This window comes from Mustela nigripes, chromosome 7 (genome assembly GCF_022355385.1).
Source record: "Mustela nigripes isolate SB6536 chromosome 7, MUSNIG.SB6536, whole genome shotgun sequence".
NCBI lineage: Eukaryota > Metazoa > Chordata > Mammalia > Carnivora > Mustelidae > Mustela > Mustela nigripes.
Genome location: NC_081563.1, coordinates 27,559,284 through 27,582,878, shown reverse-complemented (window position 1 = coordinate 27,582,878; position 23,595 = coordinate 27,559,284). Strand labels below are relative to the sequence as shown.

The 23,595-nt window shown below is 33.6% G+C and overlaps 1 long non-coding RNA gene across 1 annotated transcript; it reads right to left on the bottom strand.

Moving 5' to 3' along the window:
- Positions 1-523: 523 nt before the first annotated feature.
- On the bottom strand, positions 524-18,062 carry LOC132022277 (uncharacterized). The gene is made up of 3 exons (XR_009405570.1): positions 17,907-18,062; positions 13,175-13,262; positions 524-641 (listed from the first exon to the last, which is right to left on the bottom strand). It is a non-coding gene; the product is annotated as an uncharacterized LOC132022277 (long non-coding RNA).
- Positions 18,063-23,595: the final 5,533 nt, after the last annotated feature.

Sequence of the window (23,595 nt, the reverse complement as noted above, 5' to 3'; positions counted from 1 at the left end):
AAAAAGAAGACGAAGAGAGCGTGGTGAAGAGCAACCTAATGGACTGCGGAGATACAGGTCTCTAAACCTAACAGAATATAACCACTGAGGGACTGGCCCTTGTTTGAGAGTCAGTTAACACTGCTTAGGAGATATCATGGCTATTCCAATAAAAATAGTGTGATTTTCATGCACCAATTTTCCTATTATACTATTAATTCTAGCATTAACATCCCACATACTATTGCACATAAATGATAGGGAGTTTTGCCAACATGATAATTTAATGAGCACCATCAAAATCAATCGCAGAAAAATCAGACTTAAAAGCCAAAAAGATTTTACTGTGAGGCAAGGTGATTTTAGCTACTGAGTCATGTGTGTACATACATATACGAACACACAAATACATATATACACATAAATCTGTCTTCACATATAATAATCCTTGAATTCTAAAGAAATATTTAAAAATCAGAGATCATTTTTCTCTGGAAAGACTAATCAATATTTTAAAATCTTTTGATCCATTGTCCAGCTTATCTCACATTCTCCTTTCTTCAGACAGCTAATAATTGATCCCATAAGGTCGACTTCTTGCTTCAGGTCAGTAAATAGGGTTTATCTATAACTTGGCATTAAGGACACAGATTACGCCTTTCCTGCAGCAGATATGCAGAAAAGATAAAATAAATTACACAGTTTAAGGCAGTTTATCATAAAACATTTATAAATTTTCTGTCTAGAAAGAGGATAGTCAACACATTACCATGCTTTTATCCCATAATTCAAGTATAACATTTTTGAAGTTCAATATTTTTTAATAACTATAACAAAATAAAAAACAAATCTCAGCATATCATTCAGCAGTTTATGATTCATTTATATTTTTATTTCCTCCTATCCTGAATATAGACTTTTCTCAGCAGGATAACTTAAATATGTTTTGTTTTACAAATCAAAATCCTTGTCCAAATCACCTTCTCCTCCTGGAAAATCTCCTCTATATGTGTTTTCTGTAACTCTTCAAAGTAATAACAGAAATATTACTATATACAAGCACTATGATGTCGTTAGCTTAACAAGTTCAATGATCATATCAACTTATGACTTAATCATTTTTTACTTGTTATAAAATAGGGATACTGAAACTTAGACAATTCAGTTATTTGCGTGAAACCCCATTGCCAATAACTGAAGGAATAGGGATTCTATTGAAAACCACTGTGATCCTAGACAATAACTCCTCTACATTTAGGTACTCCCCTTACTTACTGTATGACATCTTCTCTCATCCTCACAACTGGAAAGTTTTCTAAATGCATTAAACAATGTGTTTATTCAAAAGTATTTTAATACTATGTTTTCCTCCACCTACTAGAAATTCCATCTTCTCATTTATTTCATTTTAGAATTTATTTGAATCTCTTTCTGGACCTGTACTCTATAATCTGATTCACCGATCTCTGATCTTTTGCTATGCCATTTCTCTGTATTTGTGAATCTTAGACTTTATAAGATGTTTACAATCTGTTAAGGTAAGATCTCCACTACTCCTTAAATAATTTTTAATATTTTCTTTTCTTTATCACTACAGAAGTTGAAGCATCAATGTGTCTGTATACTTATAAATCATTTTCTCTAGATCTAAGGTTCCCAGAACATGTTCTGTTGAGCTTGGGCAGTTTTCAAGAGACTTTCAGGAGTCCAGAAAGTAAACACTATTTTCATAATAATAATGAGGTGCTATGTACCTCTTTTACTGTGCTGATATTTGCATTAATAAAGCAAAAACAGCAATAGGTAAAGTTTCTGGCATCTTAGCATGAATCAAAGCAGTAGTAACAAACTGTATTTATATTCACTATATTTTTCATACCACACGCAGGAAAAAAGAAAAAAACAGTTCCACTTACAAACGTCCTTGATGAAGCAGAAGAATACTACTACTTTATTAATATTAATACTATAATTAATATTAATTAATTAATATTAATACTACTACTTTATTAAATATCAACCCTTGCTTTTTCAAATATTCTGTGTGACAAAACCGGACATACATATAAAGCATTTCTGCTTTGTATCAGAAGTATAGTAATCATCTGAAAGGATGACATTTGTGTGATATTTTTGAGTTACAAGCTGAATTACTTGTTTTCACTGAACATATTTTCACTGAACAGGAATAACTAGCAAACTATGGTTATTCAGGCAGGGTTATTTGTCAGGCAGGCGTTTTCTCAAAATGAATGAAGTATTTTAAGAAAAACAGTATTTGCTGCCAATAATGATGAAAATTTAAGCTTTCAAACAAAAATTATAATTTTGGAAAATGTGTATTCTCCACCATAAAGTGGAGAATCTTTTTCAAAAGTTAAAGACTTTTCTGATGAGATGAGTGGTGATATTAGCAAATGTTATTTTTACATTGTATAATGAAAAGTGTCAACATTCAGATGAAATGTATACTCAGGAAACCAATGTTTTCCATTTGACCAATGCATCATATCACAAAATTTTCATGAATAAAATATCCTTTTGATATCTAAGATAAACCAATAGTGTTTAGCTGAATATAAAATGTTTTTTATAGGTTTAAGATTCCGCACTGAAACTAACCTTTACGTAACTGCCATCTGTCAAGTTTTGGTGTAGTATCAAAAAATATTTGCAATTATGTGAAAAAACTATTAAAATATGCTTGCTTTTTCCAACTACATATCTGTGTAAAACCAAATTTTCTTTTTATATTTCATTATAAACACCATATTGCAACAAACTGAATATAAAACTAAGTATGATAATCAAGTTCTCTTCTATTAAACCAGACATTAAAAGAGATTATTTTTTAAATGTAAAATAATAACACTTTCTATGACTTATTTGAAAAATGTATTTTTTATAAAAATACGTTTTATCTTAACACATAATAAATTTATTATTGTTACCTTTTTTTATTGTGTTATGTTCATAACATACAGTACATGACTGACAGTGTTCCGTGATTCATTGCTTGTGTATAACACCCAGTGCTCTAAGCAATACGTGCCCTCCTCCTTAATACCCATCACAGGGCTAACCCATCCCCCTACTCTCCCAAAACCCTCAGTTTGTTTCTCTGAGCTCATAGTCCTTTATGGTTCACATCCCCTTCCGATTTTCCCCCTTCATTTTTCTCTTCCTCCTCCTAATGTTCTCCATGGTATTTCTTATGTTCCATGAATAAGTGAAACCATATAATAATTGGTTTTCTCTGCTTGACTTATTTCACTTAGCACAATCTTTAAATAAAATTCCTTTTTATTTATTTTTAAGATGTTATTTATTTGTCAGAGAGAGAGAGAGAGCACACCCACTAGCAGGGGGAGCAGCAGGCAGAGGGAGAAGCAGGCTCCCTGCAGAGCAAGGAGCCCAATGCAGGACTCAGTCCCATGACCCTGGGATCATGACCTGTGCCAAAGGCAGACGCTTAACCAACTGAGCCACCAAGGCATCCCTAAAATTCCTTTTTAAATTTTTCACTTTAATTTCTAAAACAATAAATATTGATAGACATAATCCACATGAACAAAAGCTCTTTGGCATGATCTCCTTAATTTTTAATGGTGATTAGTTCATAAGAACCCAAAATGGTAATCTAGACACACCGATGTCACTGAACACTAGAAAACTTTGCTTTCAAGGTTATATAAATTCATATGTAAAATCTGTCCTTGCTAGATTTTGAAACTACCTTACAATTTTCTTAGGTAGGTTTTAACTTTCTTACTTAGAGTTTTTCATAAGTTTATAGGACACCTTTTTTATTTACCTTCCATAAATTTTAATAGTTATTATTTTGCTAAGATGTCATTTCTTTTAAATTTTCAACTTCATAACCATAGAGTGATGCTCAAAGATCTTTGGCATTTTTAATTAATCTGTTTTATACCTGTAGTCCTAGACTTACATTTTTATATCCATATGTAAATATGAATATGATTGATGTTTATTCTTTACCTAACCCTATTTCACCCCTCCCCCACTCACCAAAGTATCTCAGTTATCCAAATTATCACTCATTTTCACTCTTTTGCATGCCATTAAAATGAGCATACTTGTCAAATACTGTGTTGTTTTGCTTAAAAATTTTGAAATTTTACATAAACCATATTTTTATATTCTACAATTTGTTTTACTGAGTCGTTGTATTTGAAAGATTCATGTAGTGTGCTTTAATCTTCTCTATGCATTAACTGCATTGCATGATTACAGCATAATTACCTCTTCTATTAAACATTTACATTTTTTCCTTTTTCATCATGATTTCAAGAAATGATATTTCGAAGAATTACATATCGTGCATTCTTGTTTCTTTGCTCTTGATGTCATATGTGACCATCGGTGATTATGAGAAAGGATGAGGATCTTCTTATAGCCTTTAATGATTCTTGTTTCATCATTTGTTAACTTCCTAGAAATGTACTACACACACACACACACACGCACACACACACTGGATTGTTTATTTTAATTTTTATATAAATGAAGAGACAGAGAGAAAGAAAGAAAATTAAGACTTTTTCCAAGTCTAAATTTAAAAATCCTCTATTTTTGCAAATAGTTCCTGTACCAGAATGTGAACCATCATTTTTTAAATAATGAAAAATTTAATTTTCCATTTATTATTTGGGAATTTAATTTTTTAAAAGAAAACTTTCATTTGAAATCATAAAGATATTCACTTGATTTAAAAACATGACCTTTTTTCCTCAAATTTTAATTAATTGCTATGTATGGTATGAGATAGGCATCCATTTTCATTTTTATCTACTGTTCTGTTATTAACCAAATAAGCTTGCTCACTGATCTGGAATAGCACTTCTGTCATATATCAGTTGTGGGTTTATTTCTAAGGTTTGTATTCATTTCCCTCCATCCAGTTCCCTACCACTGCATCAATAATGAAATATCTTAATATTTTATTGAAGAGATAGTATTTTCTACTGTGTCAGTGCAGAGGCTCTGGTATGTCTAATGATTTGAATCCTAGAACCCCATCCACTAGCTAGATGGCAAAATAAAATTATTTAACCTCTCTTTGTCTCTGTTGTCTTTAATATATAAAATTAGAAATAATAACAGTGTCTACCTCATATGATTGTTATGGGAACTCTGTGAATGTATATAGAGAGAGCATTTGAATACTGTCTGTAAAATAATTAATGATATAAAATGTTTAACCATTATCATTTCTTGTGAAACTCTACTTATATTTAGGACTTCCAAACAGGTTTCAATAACATATATACTTTTCTCCATAAAGGTCTGGCATATATTTTGTTAAATTTATTCCTTGATACTTTCATTGCTATTACAAATGCCATCTCTTTAAATACTAAATTTCTAAAATTATATTGCTGCTGTACAACAATTGAGTGTGGCATTCTCTTTAATAACAGTGCTGGATTCACCTGGATGACATTTTATTTAAGATTTTTGCACCTATGTTCATGAATGAAATTGGTCAGTGATTATCATTTTTCTTGACAACTTTCAAAGAATTTTATATGAAGGTCACACTGGATTCATTAAATAAATTAAGAGGTTTTCCCTCCTTTTTATCCTTTGGAATAGTTTATATAAGCTTGGAATCATCTGATTTCTTAATGTGTGAAACTTGCATTTCTGTGTGAAGACAACCTCAGATTCAATTATAATCATTCTCACTCACTTCTGTTTTGAAAATGCCTTCTACTTCCATTTTTGATACTTTTATCTTCCTCAAAGATTATTATTTACTTCTAGAATCCAAATTTCTTGATATGAAATTATCTAATTCTTTTATTATTTTAGATTTCTGCTGTGTCTGAGATCATGTTCAATTTTTCATTCCTAATATTAATTATGCTACCTTTTTATCTTTGAACAATCTTGCCAAAGATTATTTTTCTTTTTTTATTTAAATTCTATTTAGTTGACATATATGGTACGAATGGTTTCAGGTGTAGAATTTAGTAATTAATCACTTTCACATGCCAAGGATTATTTTTATTTTATTATTCTTGTCAACCAACTTTTGATTTCATATATTTTTTCTATTATGTATTTCAACAACAGTTGTCATTTTTCTTATTATTCCCTGCCTTGTAGGTTAATTATTTTCCCAATTTATTTTTCTATTCCTATTTTTAATCCTTATGATGAATACTCTGATCACTAATTTTTAATCATTTTACTTCTCTAATTAAGCAGTTAAGGATATAAATTTCCTTCTGAATACAGCATTTCATAAATCTAACATGTATTATTTGTACTACTCTTAGCTCAAACTATTCACTAATGTCAATGATGAAATACACTCTGATCATTAAAGGCTTAAAAGTTGCGATTTTTTTTCTCCAACCAATGATATTTTATTTTATTATTAAATTATAATACAATCATTCTGGCCAGATGCATTCTGTATTGTGGAAATGATTAGAAATTTGCTGAGATTTTAGTTCATGGCTTAATATGTAGTAAATATTTCCTAATTTATGTGAGACTTTAAAAAAAATATGTATTCTCTGTTGCTGGGAATCAAGTTCAAACTTACTTTTTGTGCTGTTCAGATCTTTCATAGCCTTGCAATTGTTATCTGTTTGACCCATCAATTGTGGGGAAAGATGGTTAAACTCACCTACTACAATGTTGCTTTTACCAATTTCTTCATATAATTCTCAATGTTTTGCTTTATGTCCTTTAAAACTAGACAATTGAGGCTAAACTATCATTTAAATTTGGTTTGCATCCCTGTGTGGTTGTAGTTTTTACCATGTTCATCATGATTTGAGACTTAAGTATAATGTGTCTGAGAGTATTATAGATATATCTACTTTATTGTGATTATTTGCTTGAGGTATATAAATATATGTATTTCCATTCTTATAATTTTAACTTTTCTGCTTCCTTTGGTGTGTCTTTTTAAATAGTATTTATCTGGGTTTGTTTTCCAGTCATCATGATGTCAAATCAACCTTTCTGCTTCTTTCATACTATTTGGTAAGTATTTTAGATTGAATCAACCAGTGTAATTTACATTTACTTGGAGGTTTACCAGTTGCTTTATTCATCTCACTTTCTTGTATCTCAAGATTTCTTTCTGGGTTTCTCTTTCTCCTTAAGTACCAGCTTCATAATTCCCATTATATGAAGGCCTGTTAGTATACCATTTTTGTCAGTCTGAGATGTATTTAATTTGCATTCATATTTTAAAGATCATTTCATTGCATGTTAAAAAATCTAGTTTTATTTATTTATTTGTATTTTTATATTTATATAAAAACATTTATATATATTTATATTTTTATATTTTATATTTTATTTATTTATGTATCTTTTCCCTCAGTACTTCAAAGTGTTGTTCTTTTCTGGATGGTATTATAAAAGTTTGCAGTCAACATAAATCCTTCTTGTCGGGTAATTATTTTGTTGTTTCATGATTTTTTTAATTTATCTTACTTGTAATTTGTGTCACCTCCTGAAATGGAAGGTTTATGTCTTCAATTAATTCTAGCATATCTCGTCTGATCTCTTTAAGTATTACCTTGTTATCATTCTCTTTATTTACTCTCTCTAGAACTACTATTCAAATTTTAAATTATCTATTTTTTTCTTTGTGAAATTAATGCTAATTTACCCAGCTTATTTTTGCTCATTTATTTCATCATCTGCATCTAATCTATCCTTTAATCTACTGATTACATTTTTAATATAAATTTACATTTCTACAATTCTTGTTTGATTATTAAACAAAGCTGTTCTTTTCTCCAAAAATATAGGATTTCATTTTTATGTTTTTTTTTATGTTTTTCATGCCCTCATTTATTTAACCATTTAAAACTATTTAAAATACATGCATTCTAATATCTCTGGTAATACAATTGTCTGGTATTATATTAATTAAACAAGGAGGCTGTGGGACAGGTATTTGGCAGTCTACGAAAGCATCCTGAAATCTAAGCCTATAAATGTCTCAGTGATACAAAATCAAAACTCTAAAACACAACCAATCACCAAGAGCCAACTAGGTTTAAAGCTACAATCAAAGAGTTTCCTTTCTTTGCTTCTGCAGTTTCTCTAGAAAGTCTTTCCCCTGGCTCCTATTGCCAGTGCTCCTAACTACTTCCAGTTTGGTGCTGCCTGATTCCAACTGAATTTTTACTCAAATAAACTCTTAAAATGTTTAACATGTTTCAGTTTATCTTTTAATACTGCATACTTTAGAAGTCAAAAAATTTTTATTTCATAAAATCCTTTTTATAGGGGCGTATTTCCTTGAGTCTAGTAATTTTCAACTTTAAACTTTATCTACGGGAATGTGTAGTTTGCTTTGAGGGTATGACCAGCTATAAAGTGGTTTTTAGTTTTAGTTTGATTCTATTTGGTGTCTTAATAGCTTTACCTACACAGGAGACTAATTTTTATTCATGTGTTTTTTTTTTCTTTCAGTGTAGAAGACCACATTAATAACATAAATATGAAAGGGCCCTTGAGGGGTCATTATAGATTAATAAGGGATATTTTGCTTCATTTTGCTTTACTTTTTCTCACCTAAATTCCAGAAAAATGTTAATAAATTTTCTTTCTGTCTCCCTTTATACTTAGGAAAGATGCTTCTTTTCCACACTTTTAGCAAAGTTGTGACTCTCTTCAGGGTATCTGATTTCAAGTGTGTGTGGACAGGAGAGTCTAGGGAGCCAAGTTTCTCAGTCCTAATACATTTCTCCTGAGCCCAAAGCTCTACTATTTCCTGTTTCTGAGGGATTCTAAAACCTAATGCTCTTGATTACCACATTTGCAAACACCCAGAGCAAGCAAGGATTTATGATTATTTTTAATATCCTCTTTGTTTATTACAACTAGATTTGATGAGATCAAAATGGATTTAAAGTAATTATCTACACAGGGACTTGAGCAAGTATTTGCACACCAATGTTCATAGCATTCATAATATCCAAAAGGTGGAAACACAAATGTCTGTCAACAGATGAATGGATAAACAAAATATGGTATGTACATACAGTGGAATGTTATTCAGCTTTAAAAAGGAATGCAATTCTGACACATATTACATCACAGGTGAATCTTGAAGACTATGCCAAGTAAATAAGCCAGTCACAGAAGGACAAATATTGTATGTTTCCATTTACATGAGTATAAATGTACATGTAAATAAGATTGTTGACTGTATTATTAAAATCTTTTCTTCCAATTTATTTTTTGTTTCTGTAACCTGTGAAATCCTGAACTAGGATTAAGGATATACCACTGTCATTAAGCTTGAATTTTATCAAGTTTTCCTTGTAGTTCTTGAAATTTTTGTTTAATAATATCACTTTTATAAATGTGGATGTCATATACTTGAATAAAAAAGGTTTTTGACCATTATATGTTTTTTTAGATTTGGTCGAGATTGATGATGATAAATGGCAGGACTCACTGAGCATTTATGCATATTTAAAAATTTTTCACCTTAGTTATAATGATTATAGATATCACATTTTTTATTTATGTAGTTTGAGTACTTCCTAGCACATTTTTCTAATAATATGATATAGGGTTATATACAATCTGTTTATGCTTAGACCTAAATCTCTAATGAATATCAGAATTTAATTTCTAGATGCCTACTTGATATCTTTGCCTGGATGACTAACAATCAAAACAACATTAAATGTGAAATTTAATTTCTATCATTTCCCCTTAAAAATGAAATGACTTCCCTGATCTTTCCTCTTTATTTAGTTAAAAAACACTTATGATGTACAAAAACTCTGTCAGTGTTTTATGTGCTACGAATATAGTAGTGAAAAAAACAGACAAGTCTTTGTCCTCATGTAGCAAATGTTGTAGAGAGTGGGGTATTGGCAGATGATAAACACATTAATAGAAAATCATGCGGTCATAAATAATAAGAGGAAAAAATATGGTTAAGGGGGTCTTATTTAAGACAGAATGGGAAGACTTCTTTAGTAAGGCAATAGTTTAACAGCAGATTTCTCAAGAAACTCCCAAAAATTCTCAAGAAAGTGAGCCATGAAGCCATCTAGGGGAAGAGAAGAGATCAGAAATGCAAAGGTCTTGAGGCAGGATCATGTTTACTGGGGTCAAGGAGAAGCGAAGTTCAGTACAGGTAAAGCAAAGACAAAACCAGTAGGAGAAGAGGCCAGAGGAGTAAGAGGATGTCCTAGCATATAAGGCCTTTGAGGCCATTTCTTTGTGCAATACTTGTTCAAGTCTCCTACTTATTTTTCCCTTAAGTTGTTCTGTTTTTGCATTAATTTCGCATGAATTTCCTTAAAGTTTTTCTCTGTATATGAGCAAGCCTTTAGTCCATTATACATATTACAAATATCCTTTCCTAGTCTGTGGCTTGCCTTTCACTCTTTGTGCATCGCCTGATGAAGAGATGCTCTTAATATTAATATTTATAGAGTCCAAACTGAGGGTTTTGGGGGCCAGGGGATGGGTGAGCCTAGTGGTGGGTATTAAGGAGGGCACATATTGCATGGAACACTGGGTGTTGTACATAAACAATGAATCTTGGAACACTGCATCAAAAATTAATGATCTATTTTATGATGACTAACATAACACAATAAAAAAAAGTGAGTAAATGAAAAAAAAATACTGATACAGTCCAACTGATCAAACTTTTCTTCTAGGGTTAGGACCTTAATACCTTTTTAAAAATATTTTCCAGAGTTTTGAAGGGGGTGGAGGTGGGAGGTTGGGGGAGCCAGGTGGTGGGTATTAAGGTGGGCATGTATTGCATGGAGCACTGGGTGCGATGCAAAAACAATGAATACTGTTACACTGAAAAGAAATTACAAAAAAAATTTTTTTCCTTCTCCATGGGCATGAAAATATGTGATTTCTATTAGAATCTAGAAGATCTATTGCTATCTTTTTAGTACGTATATCTTCAATACAGCTTAATTGTTCTTTTCATATCATAATGTAGATGTCAGGTTTCATTGTCGTTAGGTACAGAGAGTCATACTGCTGCAATACCATTTATTAAAAAATTGTGTTTCCCCCCCACTGTTTATAGTGTCTGACTTAATAGAAGTGTCATGTATTTATGAATATGTTTGAGGTTTCCATCATGTACCGTTAATCCAATTCACTGTCTTTAAACCAATACTACACTTTAAAAGTACTATAGCTTTTACAATACAACTTAATATTTAGTTGAGTACATCTCTCCATTTGTTATTTTTCAGGAATGTAATGGATTTACTTGGCCTTTCAATTTCTATAAAATTTTATAATCAGCTTGTCAAATGTCTTTTTAAAAAAGATTTTATTTATTTATTTATTTGGTTGGTTGGTTGGTTTGAGAGAGAGAGAGAGAGCATGTGAGTGAGCAAGGGAGGGGTGGAAGAAGAGGAAAGGGAGAGGGAGAGAATCTTACGCAGGGGCACCTGGGTGGCTCAGTTATTAAGTATCTGCCTTCAGCTCAGGTCATGATCCCAGGGTTCTGGGATCAAGCCCTGCATCAGGCTCCCTGCTTGGTGGGACGGCTGCTTCTCCCTCTCCCACTTCCCCCACTTGTGTTCTCTCTCTTGCTGCCTCTCTCTCTCTCTCTCTCTCTCTCTCTCTGTCAAAAAATAAATAAATAATCTTAAAAAAAGAAAAAAAAAATAGAATCTTAGGCAGACTCCTGGCTGAGCACAGAGCCTACATGGGGCTCAATCTCATGACCCTGAGATCATGACCTGAGCTAAAACCAAGAATCAGATGTTTAACCAATTGAGCTACCCAAGTGCCCCAAATGTCTCATTTTTTTAAATACTAGACTTTGTTTATGACTTCATTGAATCCAGAGAGCAATTCAGACAGAAATAAAGTATTTTAAATATTAAGTCTTCTTATGTATGAATATGATACATCTCTCAATTAATCTAGAAGTTTCTTTAAGTTCTCCAAATAGCATTCAATACATTTTGGGATTTAACCATTTGCATAACTTCAATTAGATTTGCCACTAGATCTAAGATACATCTTGATGTAATTTAAAATTAAATATTATGAAGTTTCAGTTTTGTTATTAACACGTAGAAATAGGATTAATTTTTGTACTTTGATATATATCCAATACTCATTTCTCAATTCTAATTTTATTTATATATTCTTGTGGATTTGTTATGCATAGGATCATACTGTATTTGAATTATGATTATTTATTTCTTTTTCATTTCTCAGTATTTTCAATTCTCTTTGCTTTCTTTTCTGACTATAAGCAAGCATCCTGGTCTTATTCACACTGTGAAAGAGAAAGTTTTCAACATTTCACCATTCAATATAATTTTTGCTGGGTTTTTTTGCATAATTCCTTTATCAAATTAAGGAAGTTTCTTATAACTTTGGCTTTACTGTTTTCTTTTCAGATTTTGAATTTATCAAATTCTATTTCTGCATTTATTCAGATTAGTCATAATTTTTTCTTCCTTCCATTAATGTGATATATTACATTTATTGATTTTTAACTAACCTTGAAAGTAATTTTCTACTTCTGGCTGTTTTTAAGATTTTTCCCTTTCTCATTGCTTTGTTGCATCATAATGTGCCTATAACATACAGATAGATTCTAGATATTGTTTGGTGTTTGTAGCATTTCGTGAATATACACCATGATGTGTTTCATTATATTACAAAACTTTCAGTCATTTTTCCTTGCTCAAATATAAGAATTAATTTCTGACTTCAATTTCCAATTGGATTATATCCTCTTTCATAACCAGACTTTTTCTAATGCTCTTTAGTTAACAGTTTACAAATGTTTAAATATTCACCTGCACACAGTACATTACTTTGTTTTCTTTCCAACTATAATATTTGGGTAAAAGATAACGCTTTCTACTGTGAGTTATAAGATGCACTAGTTATTCTCACCCCGTTTGGCAGCAGAATGTCAGGAATTGAATGTCTCCAAGTATGGGTCTCATATCATTATCATTATCCAACCATTTCTCTTATTTGTCTACAATAACCCGCCTTGGTTCTAACTTGTTATCTAGACTCTGTCTGAATTAAGAATAAATTTGTTACAAGTGAAAAGAGGTGGTAGGCAAGTGGGTAATTGCTTTGTTCTCTTTACAAATACCGCAATATTGAAAAACAAATTCTATAGTGGTTCCCAGCCATTAGAGTTTGCTGTACCCACCTAATTGTTTATACTCTCTGGGGTAGGAGTAATAAGCACAGAATCTGTCCTCCTGCACTCTTAGTTATGATCCAGGGGAAAAACACTTCTATAATGCAAAGAGAATGAGTTAATATTAAATGAGAAGAAAATGAGGTAATATTAAAACAATGTCCTCTCCATCAATTATTACATTCCTATCACTTTTGCATATTTTGATTTCTTATTGAATAATTTTGCAATTATACTTAATGAGCAGCAAAGAGTCTCCATATTCTATCACTACAACTAGAGCAAGTATTTTAGGCACTTTAACTTGGCAAGGGATAATCCAGAATATACTTTATTCAATTATTTTCATGTTTATAGTTTTTTCTTAATCCCTCTGACCCTAAATTTCTTAAAAAGTACTTTACTTTCACCAATATCTGTACCATCAATAGGCTTCTCTCTTCAATGTTCAATTTGTGTGATTTAATAAAACAATGTGCAAAAATTGATCATGTAAAAGTTGGAGTCAGACAGGCTTGTATTTGACTTCCAACTTTGACATTCACTGGCTTGGTGGTCTTGGGCTAATTGGCTTAACTATAGGTCTCTGTCCTCTTGCCTATAAAATAGGGAAATAAAAGATTCCTTGTAGTATTATTCTGGGGATTGGAATCAATATGTTAATACTTTTTAAATATAAGATACTTGATACATAATTATATAAGCAATTATAAAATATTAAGTGTTGTTTTGAGTCACATACATACAATACCTTTTAATTCATACATTCATACATATACACATACTTAGAGAGAAGAAACAAGAGAGATTTGTTTTTCTTTTCCCCACACTGTGAGTGAAGTTTGAAAAATAATTGTAAAAAAAATTAAGTTTTATTGTAGAAGTGTGTGTCACTAGCTCTGATAGTTTAAAAAAGCAGGATTTAAAAGTAGAATAATAGATACAAAAGTAAGCCCCTAATTATTTTTAATGGAAGCTCCTGAAAGAAGTCATGAGGATTAGAAATTTTTCTTCCAAACCTATTCCATTTACCACAGATAAATGGAGCTTTAAATTATAGTTAAAGATCATTTTCATTTTGCTGTAATTTTTCATAGGAATCTTTTTTTTTCTCAAATAGGATTGGAAAGATAGTATTAGAAAATATAGGAAGGCTTTAGTTATAAAGCCTCCATATTCAAATTATGAGTAAAATGAAATCCAAAATTACTGTTTGCATATCAAAATCTGAGTATACAGTATTTGCCTAAGGGATGGACCACTTACAAGAATGAAAATAATAAAAGTACTGAGAAGTGGGAGAATGACTGGCCTAAACCTCCAAACTTCTAAGCCTGGACATGCAAAAAAGAGAAGACAGGAATATAGAAAGGAAATAAATTTAAGTGAATATATATTTAATTTGGTAGCTTACTTCAATAAGAGCATTTGATCAGGGATACCTCTACCTTTCTGACTGAAAGTAGAGCTTGAAGTAGAATAACAGATATAAAGGAAGCCCTCAATATCTTTAATCCTCGTGACTTCTAGAGGAAGTCTAATCATGAGGATTAGACATTTTCCTTCCAAACATACCCCATTTGCCACAGATTCACAGTGATCAAAATTATAGTTAGAGAACATTTTCACTTTTGTTTTGATAGAACAGAGTTCATTCACTGCCTTTTGCATATGGCCAATAACTGAAACTATATTCTTATTTTCTAAGAAATCTAATTCTTACAGTGGCTCAATAATTCTTTAAAAGGCAGCAGAATTTTTATAGTACTCCAATAAAGCATTCTTTGTTATCTTTCAGTGCCTCTGAATCTTATCTTATACACAACAGAGTTCTGAGACTGTGGAAGATCAAACACTTTAAGGCTCAGTTTATTGACTTCACTCAACATCTTCTGGTTTCTTATGCTCCCTTGTCTTTCATCCAACTTCTTTCTTACACACATAGGCCCCACCCCACAGGTATGTGTCGTTCCTGAATCATGGCATTGTAGTTTTACAATAACATTATTTTTTGATGTTTTAAGAAAAATCACATTTATTGAGGCCTTACTATTTTTCAATGACTCAGAAAAGAATGTCTTAAGCGTTGTTTTACATAAGCTCACAGCAACCTGAAGAGACTGGCAATATTTGAAGATAAGGGCTAATCCCTAAAATATGACTACCTGTTAAGTAGTTATGAGTAGAGTTGCTGAAAAGTCTGGGAATTAAAGTAGAAGGTGGTGAATCCTCAGGAGAAAACATGCTTAGAAACTCAGGAAAAAAACTGATGTATGGATGCATACAGAAAAACAAGGGTCCAGGTGACACAGAGAGTTTCCCCATATTGTGTACATGACTATGCATCTTTCTCCATTCCAGTATTATAGACAAAATATAAAAGACTACAAAAAAAAAATACAAAAATCTCAGTTTAAAGAGAATTTGGAGAGGTCATTTACTCAAGCATTCCACCCAACATAGAAATCCTTTTGGGGAAAGGAGCAAAAGTAGTTTAATGGTTGAATGGAATGATAAAAGTTTACTTATTAAAATTATGACCAAAAATAATGACTACAGAGAGCAAATAATACATCAAGGGGGGGTTGAGAGAGAGCCTGTGAGGATATTGATCTAAAAAAGGACTTGTCAGTTTGGAGTTGTGTCCTGGGATGGTGTGCTTCAAGTGCAAGGCCCTGTTGATTATCTGATAATGTAAAGTTGATATGGAAGTGAATGGAGCCAAACAAGGTCAGAGAGTTATCTTTATCAGGGTGTGACTAAGGGACAGAATTCCCAATGGGATGCTATAGAAGTTAGTAAGTGGAAGTATAGAAAGACATTACTGAGAATAGTTGAGACCCAAACAACAAAGCAGAAAAAGACATGAGGATCAGACTACAAGTGGCTTCATAAATGGCCAGCCCCTCATGTAACAAGCGTAAAGAAGTGCACAGTGAAGGCATGCCATGAAAAGTTTGGCATATTATACATAAAAGCGTGTATTTATTCTGAAGGCAAGGTAGAAATGTAGAAAATGGACTAGAGAGAAACTCATTTTTTAAACTAGAGGCCCTAGTTTGAGGCTATTTCAGAAATTTAGATGAGAAATGTTGAAAGCCTAAAACCAGTAGTAGTGGTTTTAGGTTGAAAGCCTAAAACCAGTAGTGGTGAAATGCAGAGAATTATTTAATCCACTTAACTGATAGTCAGTAATGTACTAAAGGCAGTTTTTTGTCTTGAGCATCCAGGGGGAGGGTGGGTTATTTCATGAACCCCATGCTCTAATTCATTTGGTATAAAGAAAGATCAAGACTTAGGAAGGCCTTTATGTGGAAGGATTCAGTATTAGACAAGTTGAATTTGAGCTACCACAAGGCATTAACAAAAGGATGTTTCAAAGTCAATTAGATTGGTCAAGTTCCATCTATAACACAATATGCAACATTAGTAGAGTGAACCCATGCACAGTCACTCACAAAATAATGTGTTTAGCACTTCCTTTTAATTCTCAGATAGTAAAGATTTTAAATAGTAAATAATGTTTTCATTTTCTTACTTTGAGATATATATAGAAAAGCCATACCCTGATTTCCAACATATTATAGTTCTCTATTTATAGCAGGTTATGCTTTATGTTTTAACTCTAAATCTAGCCTTAGAAATATGTAAGGAAATATTTATGCAGTCATTATTAATTTAATATATCCATTATTAAAATTTGTAGATATAACTGAATACATATTTGCTTCTATGTTAGGGATCTAAAACTGTAGTTTGTTGTTGTTGTTGCTGCTGTTTCCAGAAGATTCTAAGATATATATTCATATATAAAATTCATAATAACAGTTGCACTTACTATTGCCACTGGAAACACATTACGTATAAAATCAGCAAATAAAAGAAACGCTGAGCTTTCAGGTTCTCACAGCAACAGGATGCTCATAGCCAAATTGAAAAAGGCTTAACTAAAGAGATGTTCCTTGCACAGTGAGTTGAAATTCAATAGGCTGAGGTTTTTATTGAACCATGAGAAAACAGAGTATCCAAACTTCCTTAAAACATGCTTTTTCCTAAGTCACATGTGTTTTTAATCTAAGAATTATAGCTACTGAATTGTACAACGTGAATTTAATCAGTGACATATTACTACAAACTAAAAACAATCAATAAATCAAATATATAGATCAAAGTAATATCTTCAGATTGTAGCAGCTAATATTTATTTAAGTGCTCAGCTTAAAGTAACTCAAAACTGAAATAGAGACAAAGAAAATATAAGACTGTCTTGGGGGGAGGAGTCAAGATGACAGAGAAGTAGCAGGCGGAGACTACTTCAGCTAACAGGAGATCAGCTAGATAGCTTATCTAAAGATTGCAAACACCTGAAAATCCATCAGCAGATTGAAGAGAAGAAGAACAACAATTCGAGAAACAGAAAACCAACCACTTTCGGAAAGGTAGGACTGGCGGAGAAGTGAATCCAAAGCCACGGGAAGATAGACCCCAGGGGGAGGGGCCGGCTCCGGGCAAGCGGCGGAGCAACAGAGCACAAAATCAGGACATTTAAAAGTCTGTTCCGCTGAGGGACATTGCTCCAGAGGCTAAACCGGGGAGAAGCCCACACGGGGTCAGCGTGGCCTCAGGTCCCGCAGGGTCACAGAAGGATCGGGGGTGTCTGAGTGTCGCAGAGCTTGTGGGTATTGGAACGGGAAAGCCAGCTACACAGACAGCCTACAGTAAGCTCACAGCTCGGGGTTACCTTGAAGCAGCCACAGGATCGGTGAGCTCGGAGCACGGCCGGAGGTCAGGCAGACGGGAGTGAGTAACTGGGCGCTGTTCTCTGAGGATGCACTGAGGAGTGGGGCCCCGGGCCCTTGGCTCCTCCAGGCCGGAGACCAGGAGGCCGCCATTTGTATTCCCGTCCTCCGGAACTCTACCGAAAGCGCTAGGGAACAAAAACACCTGAAAGCAAACCGGAGCTGATTACTCAGCCAGGGCCCTGGTAAGGGCGGTGCAATTCTGCCTGGGGCAAAGACACTTGAGAATCACTACAACAGGCCCCTCCCCCAGAAGATCAACAAGAAATCCAGCCAAGACCAAGTTCACCTACCAAGGAGCACAGTTTCAATACTAAGGAGAGCAGAAGAATTCCAGAGGAGGAGAAAGCAAAGCAAGGAACTCATGGCTTTCTCCCTGTGACTTTTTAGTCTTGCAGTTAATTTAATTTTTTTCTTTTTCATTTTTTTCACTTCTTCTGCTAAAATTTATTTTTAACTTTTACCCTTTTCTTGTATAAAGTTTTTTAACTAGTTTATCTAATATATATATATACTTTCTTTTTTATACTTTTCTTTATTCGTTTTCTTTTTTTTTTTAATTCTTTTTTTTTTTCTTTCTTTCTTTTTGAACCTCTTTTTATCCCCTTTCTCCCCCCTCACGATTTGGGATCTCTTCTGATTTGGTTAAAGCATATTTTCCTGGAGTTGTTGCTACCCTTTTAGTATTATACTTGCTCCTTCATATACTCTTAGCTGGTCAAAAGACAAGGTGGAAAAATTCACCACAAAAAAAAGAACAAGAGGCAGTACCGAAGGCTAGGGACCTAATCAATACAGACATTGGTAATATGTCAGATCTAGAGTTCAGAATGACAATTCTCAAGGTCCTAGCCGGGCTCGAAAAAGGCATGGAAGATATTAGAGAAACCCTCTCTGGATATATAAAAGCCCTTTCTGGAGGAATAAAAGAACTAAAATCTAACCAAGTTGAAATCAAAAAAGCTATTAATGAGGTGCAATAAAAAATGGAGGCTCTCACTGCTAGGATAAATGAGGCAGAAGAAAGAATTAGCGATATAAAAGACCAAATGACAGAGAATAAAGAAGCTGAGCAAAAGAGGGACAAACAGCTACTGGACCACGAGGGGAGAATTCGAGAGATAAGTGACACCATAAGACAAAACAACATTAGAATAATTGGGATTCCAGAAGAAGAAGAAAGAGAGAGGGGAGCAGAAGGTATACTGGAGAGAATTATTGGGGAGAATTTCCCCAATATGGCAAAAGGAACAAGCATCAAGCTTCAGGAGATTCAGAGAATGCCATCAAAATCAATAAGAATAGGCCCACACCCCGTCACCTAATAGTAAAATTTACGAGCCTTAGTGACAAAGAGAAAATCCTGAAAGCAGCCCAGGAAAAGAAGTCTGTAACATACAATGGCAAAATATTAGATTGGTAGCTGACTTATCCACAGAGACCTGGCAGGCCAGAAAGAGCTGGCATGATATATTCAGAGCACTAAACGAGAAAAACATGCAGCCAAGAATACTATATCCGGCTAGGCTATCATTGAAAATAGAAGGAGAGATTAAAAGCTTCCAGGACAAACAAAAACTGAAAGAATTTGCAAACACCAAACCAGCTCTACAGGAAATCTTGAAAGGGGTCCTCTAAGCAAAGAGAGAGCCTACAAGTGGTAGATCAGAAAGGAACAGAGACCATAAACAGTAACAGTCACCTTACAGGCAATACAATGGCCCTAAATTCATATCTCTCAATAGTTACCCTGAATGTTAATGGGCTAAATGCCCCAATCAAAAGACACAGGATATCAGAATGGATAAAGAAACAAAACCCATTTATATGTTGCCTACAAAAAACTCATTTTAAGCCCGAAGACACCTCCAGATTTAAAGTGAGGGGGTGGAAAAAAATTTACCATGCTAATGGACATCAGAAGAAAGCAGGAGTGGCAATCCTTATATCAGATCAATTAGATTTTAAGCCAAAGACTATAATAAGAGATGAGGAAGGACACTATATCATACTCAAAGGGTCTGCCCAACAAGAAGATCTAACAATTTTAAATATCTATGCCCCCAACGTGGGAGCAGCCAACTATATAAAGCAATTAATAACAAAATCAAAGAAACACATGAACAATAATACAATAATAGTAGGGGACTTTAACACTCCCCTCACTGAAATGGACAGATCATCCAAGCAAAAGATCAGCAAGGAAATAAAGGCCTTAAACAACACACTGGACCAGATGGACATCACAGATATATTCAGAACTTTTCATCCCAAAGCAACAGAATACACATTCTTCTCTAGTGCACATGGAACATTCTCCAGAATAGATAACATCCTCGGTCCTAAATCAGGACTCAACCGGTATCAAAAGATTGGGATCATTCCCTGCATATTTTCAGACCACAATGCTCTAAAGCTAGAACTCAACCACAAAAGGAAGTTTGGAAAGAACCCAAATACATGGAGACTAAACAGCATCCTTCTAAAGAATGAATGGGTCAACCGGGAAATTAAAGAAGAATTGAAAAAAATCATGGAAACAAATGATAATGAAAATACAACGGTTCAAAATCTGTGGGACACAACAAAGGCAGTCCTGAGAAAAATATGGAGAGGTACAAGCCTTTCTCAAGAAACAAGAAAGGTCTCAGGTACACAACCTAACCCTACACCTAAAAGAGCTGGAGAAAGAACAAGAAAGAAACCCTAAGCCCAGCAGGAGAAGAGAAATCAGAAAGATCAGAGCAGAAATCAATGAAATAGAAACCAAAAAAACAATAGAACAAATCAACGAAACTAGGAGCTGGTTCTTTGAAAGAATTAATAAAATTGATAAACCCCTAGCCCGACTTATCAAAAAGAAAAGAGAAAGGACCCAAATAAATAAAATCATGAATGAAAGAGGAGAGATCACAACTAACAACAAAGAAATACAAACTATTATAAGAACATACTATGAGCAACTCTACGCCAACAAATTTGACAATCTGGAAGAAATGGATGCATTCCTAGAAACATATAAACTACCACAACTGAACCAGGAAGAAATAGAAAGCCTGAACAGACCCATAACTAGTAAGGAGATTGAAACAGTCATTAAAAATCTCCAAACAAACAAAAGCCCAGGGCCAGACGGCTTCCCGGGGGAATTCTACCATACATTTAAAGAAGAACTAATTCCTATTCTCTTGAAACTGTTCCAAAAAATAGAAATGGAAGAAAAACTTCCAAACTCATTTTATGAAGCCAGCATCACCTTTATCCCAAAACCAGACAAGGATCCCATCAAAAAAGAGAATTACAGACCAATATCCTTGATGAACACAGATGCAAAAATTCTCACCAAAATACTAGCCAATAGGATTCAACAGTACATTAAAAGGATTATTCACCACGACCAAGTGGGATTTATTCCAGGGCTGCAAGGTTGGTTCAACATCCGCAGATCAGTCAATGTGATACAACACATCAATAAAAGAAAGAACAAGAACCCTATGATACTCTCAATAGAGGCTGAAAAAGCATTTGACAAAGTACAGCATCCCTTCCTGATCAAAACTCTTCAAAGTGTAGGGATAGAGGGCACATACCTCAATATCATCAAAGCCATGAAAAATCCACTGCAAATATCATTCTCAATGGAGAAAAACTGAAAGCTTTTCCACTAAGGTCAGGAACACGGCAGGGATGTCCATTATCACCACTGTTATTCAACATAGTACTAGAAGTCCTAGCCTCAGCAATCAGACAACAAAAGGAAATTAACGGCATCCAAATCAGCAAAGAAGAAGTCAAATTATCACTCTTTGCAGATGATATGATACTATATGTGGAAAACCCAAAAGACTCCACTCCAAAACTGCTAGAACTTGTACAGGAATTCAGTAAAGTGTCAGGATATAAAATCAATGCACAGAAATCAGTTGCATTTCTCTACACCAACAACAAGACAGAAGAAAGAGAAATTAAGGAGTCAATCCCATTTACAATTGCACCCAAAACCATAAGATACCTAGGAATAAACCTAACCAAAGAGGCTAAGAATCTATACTCAGAAAACTATAAAGTACTTATGAAAGAAATTGAGGAAGACACAAAGAAATGGAAAAATGTTCCATGCTCCTGGATTGGAAGAATAAATATTGTGAAAATGTCTATGCTACCTAAGACTGTCTTGGGTTTGGCATTAAAGTTGTATTTCTATATTTTTAGCACCAAAAAATAAAATGCCTGTGACATTATAAAAAAAAATTGTTCCAGGCTACAAATGGACAGAAGAATCTAAGAGAAGGATATTAAGAATTTCCAGCTTTAAACTGTACACTGTAACAGTTGGGACAGGGGAGAACTCATGTATTCATCTTTGTATCCCAGTCCCTAGTAAAAAGACTACATCACATATTAAAAGTGGTCCATATATATCTGCAGATATTTTCTTTCATGAAAGAATAATTTTAGTTGTCCATTACTGGCAAAATAATACTGATAATGATAAAGCATGCCATCAACCTGTTCAGCATGTCATCAATACTATAAATGGGGAATCCTCTTCTACCATAAAATCTCCAAAAAGAGCCTTTCTCCAATGTGGTAGTGTTTACTAAGATGCTTCTGATCTTCTCAAAAAAAAATAAATAAAAAGTTCAAAAAGTAAAAGCATTTGTCTAAAGCATTTGTCTACATCTGTCCATTTTCATCAAGATAGAGCCAACTGAGTAAGAAAATTAGGCAGATATCAACTCTAACTTATCCTTCCTTTCCATGATTCTCAAAACTATGTAAATATTCTAAGAATGACTCTTCCAAATGAAGAGCATCAATCTACCAAATATATTGAAATACCTGTACTCTGTAGCTAGAATTCGTATGCTCTATTAGGTAGTGTTTTCACTTTTCAAAAACCCTTCTCAAATCATGAACCTAATGGATTCCGGTTTAGAAAAACTGAAATGTTAGAAGGAATTAGTATTTGAGTCTCTACTTTTTGCCAAATACTGCAGGCTCCCTTCCTAATTTTATGCAAATACATAAAAGTTGAGTTAGTAATGACTTCATGCAAATACATTAGAGTTGAGTTAGTAGTAAGTTCTTTAATCTGTTTTCATCTATAACTCTTTCATTGCCCTATTGTTAAAAAAACAAGACAACTGGCCTCAAACCAGGTTGCTTATGATTAAGTCATACATCACCAAACCAAGACTTAACTTAATTACAATATCAGATCTCCCAGAAATGGAATCTTTTTTTTTTTTTTTAAAGATTTTATTTATTTATTTGACAGACAGAGATCACAAGTAGGCAGAGAGGCAGGCAGAAAGATTGGGCGGGGGTTGGGGGGAGCAGGCTCCCTGCTGAGCAGAAAGCCTGATGCGGGGCTCTATCCCAGGTCCCTGGGATCATGACCTGAGCCAAAGGCAGAGGCTTTAACCCACTGAGGCACCCAGGTGCCCCCAGAAATGGAATATTAAGTAAGTCAATCAGGAATTGCAAAATCAGCCCTACTTAGACAATCTGCCTAACAGACCCCTGTCATCCCGTAAAGGAAAGTGGTCTTGCCACAGCCAATCCATTTGTGGCATATTACAACCTTGTTGTAGTTCCCTTGTGCTTATGGTACAGCTTCTCAGAGCT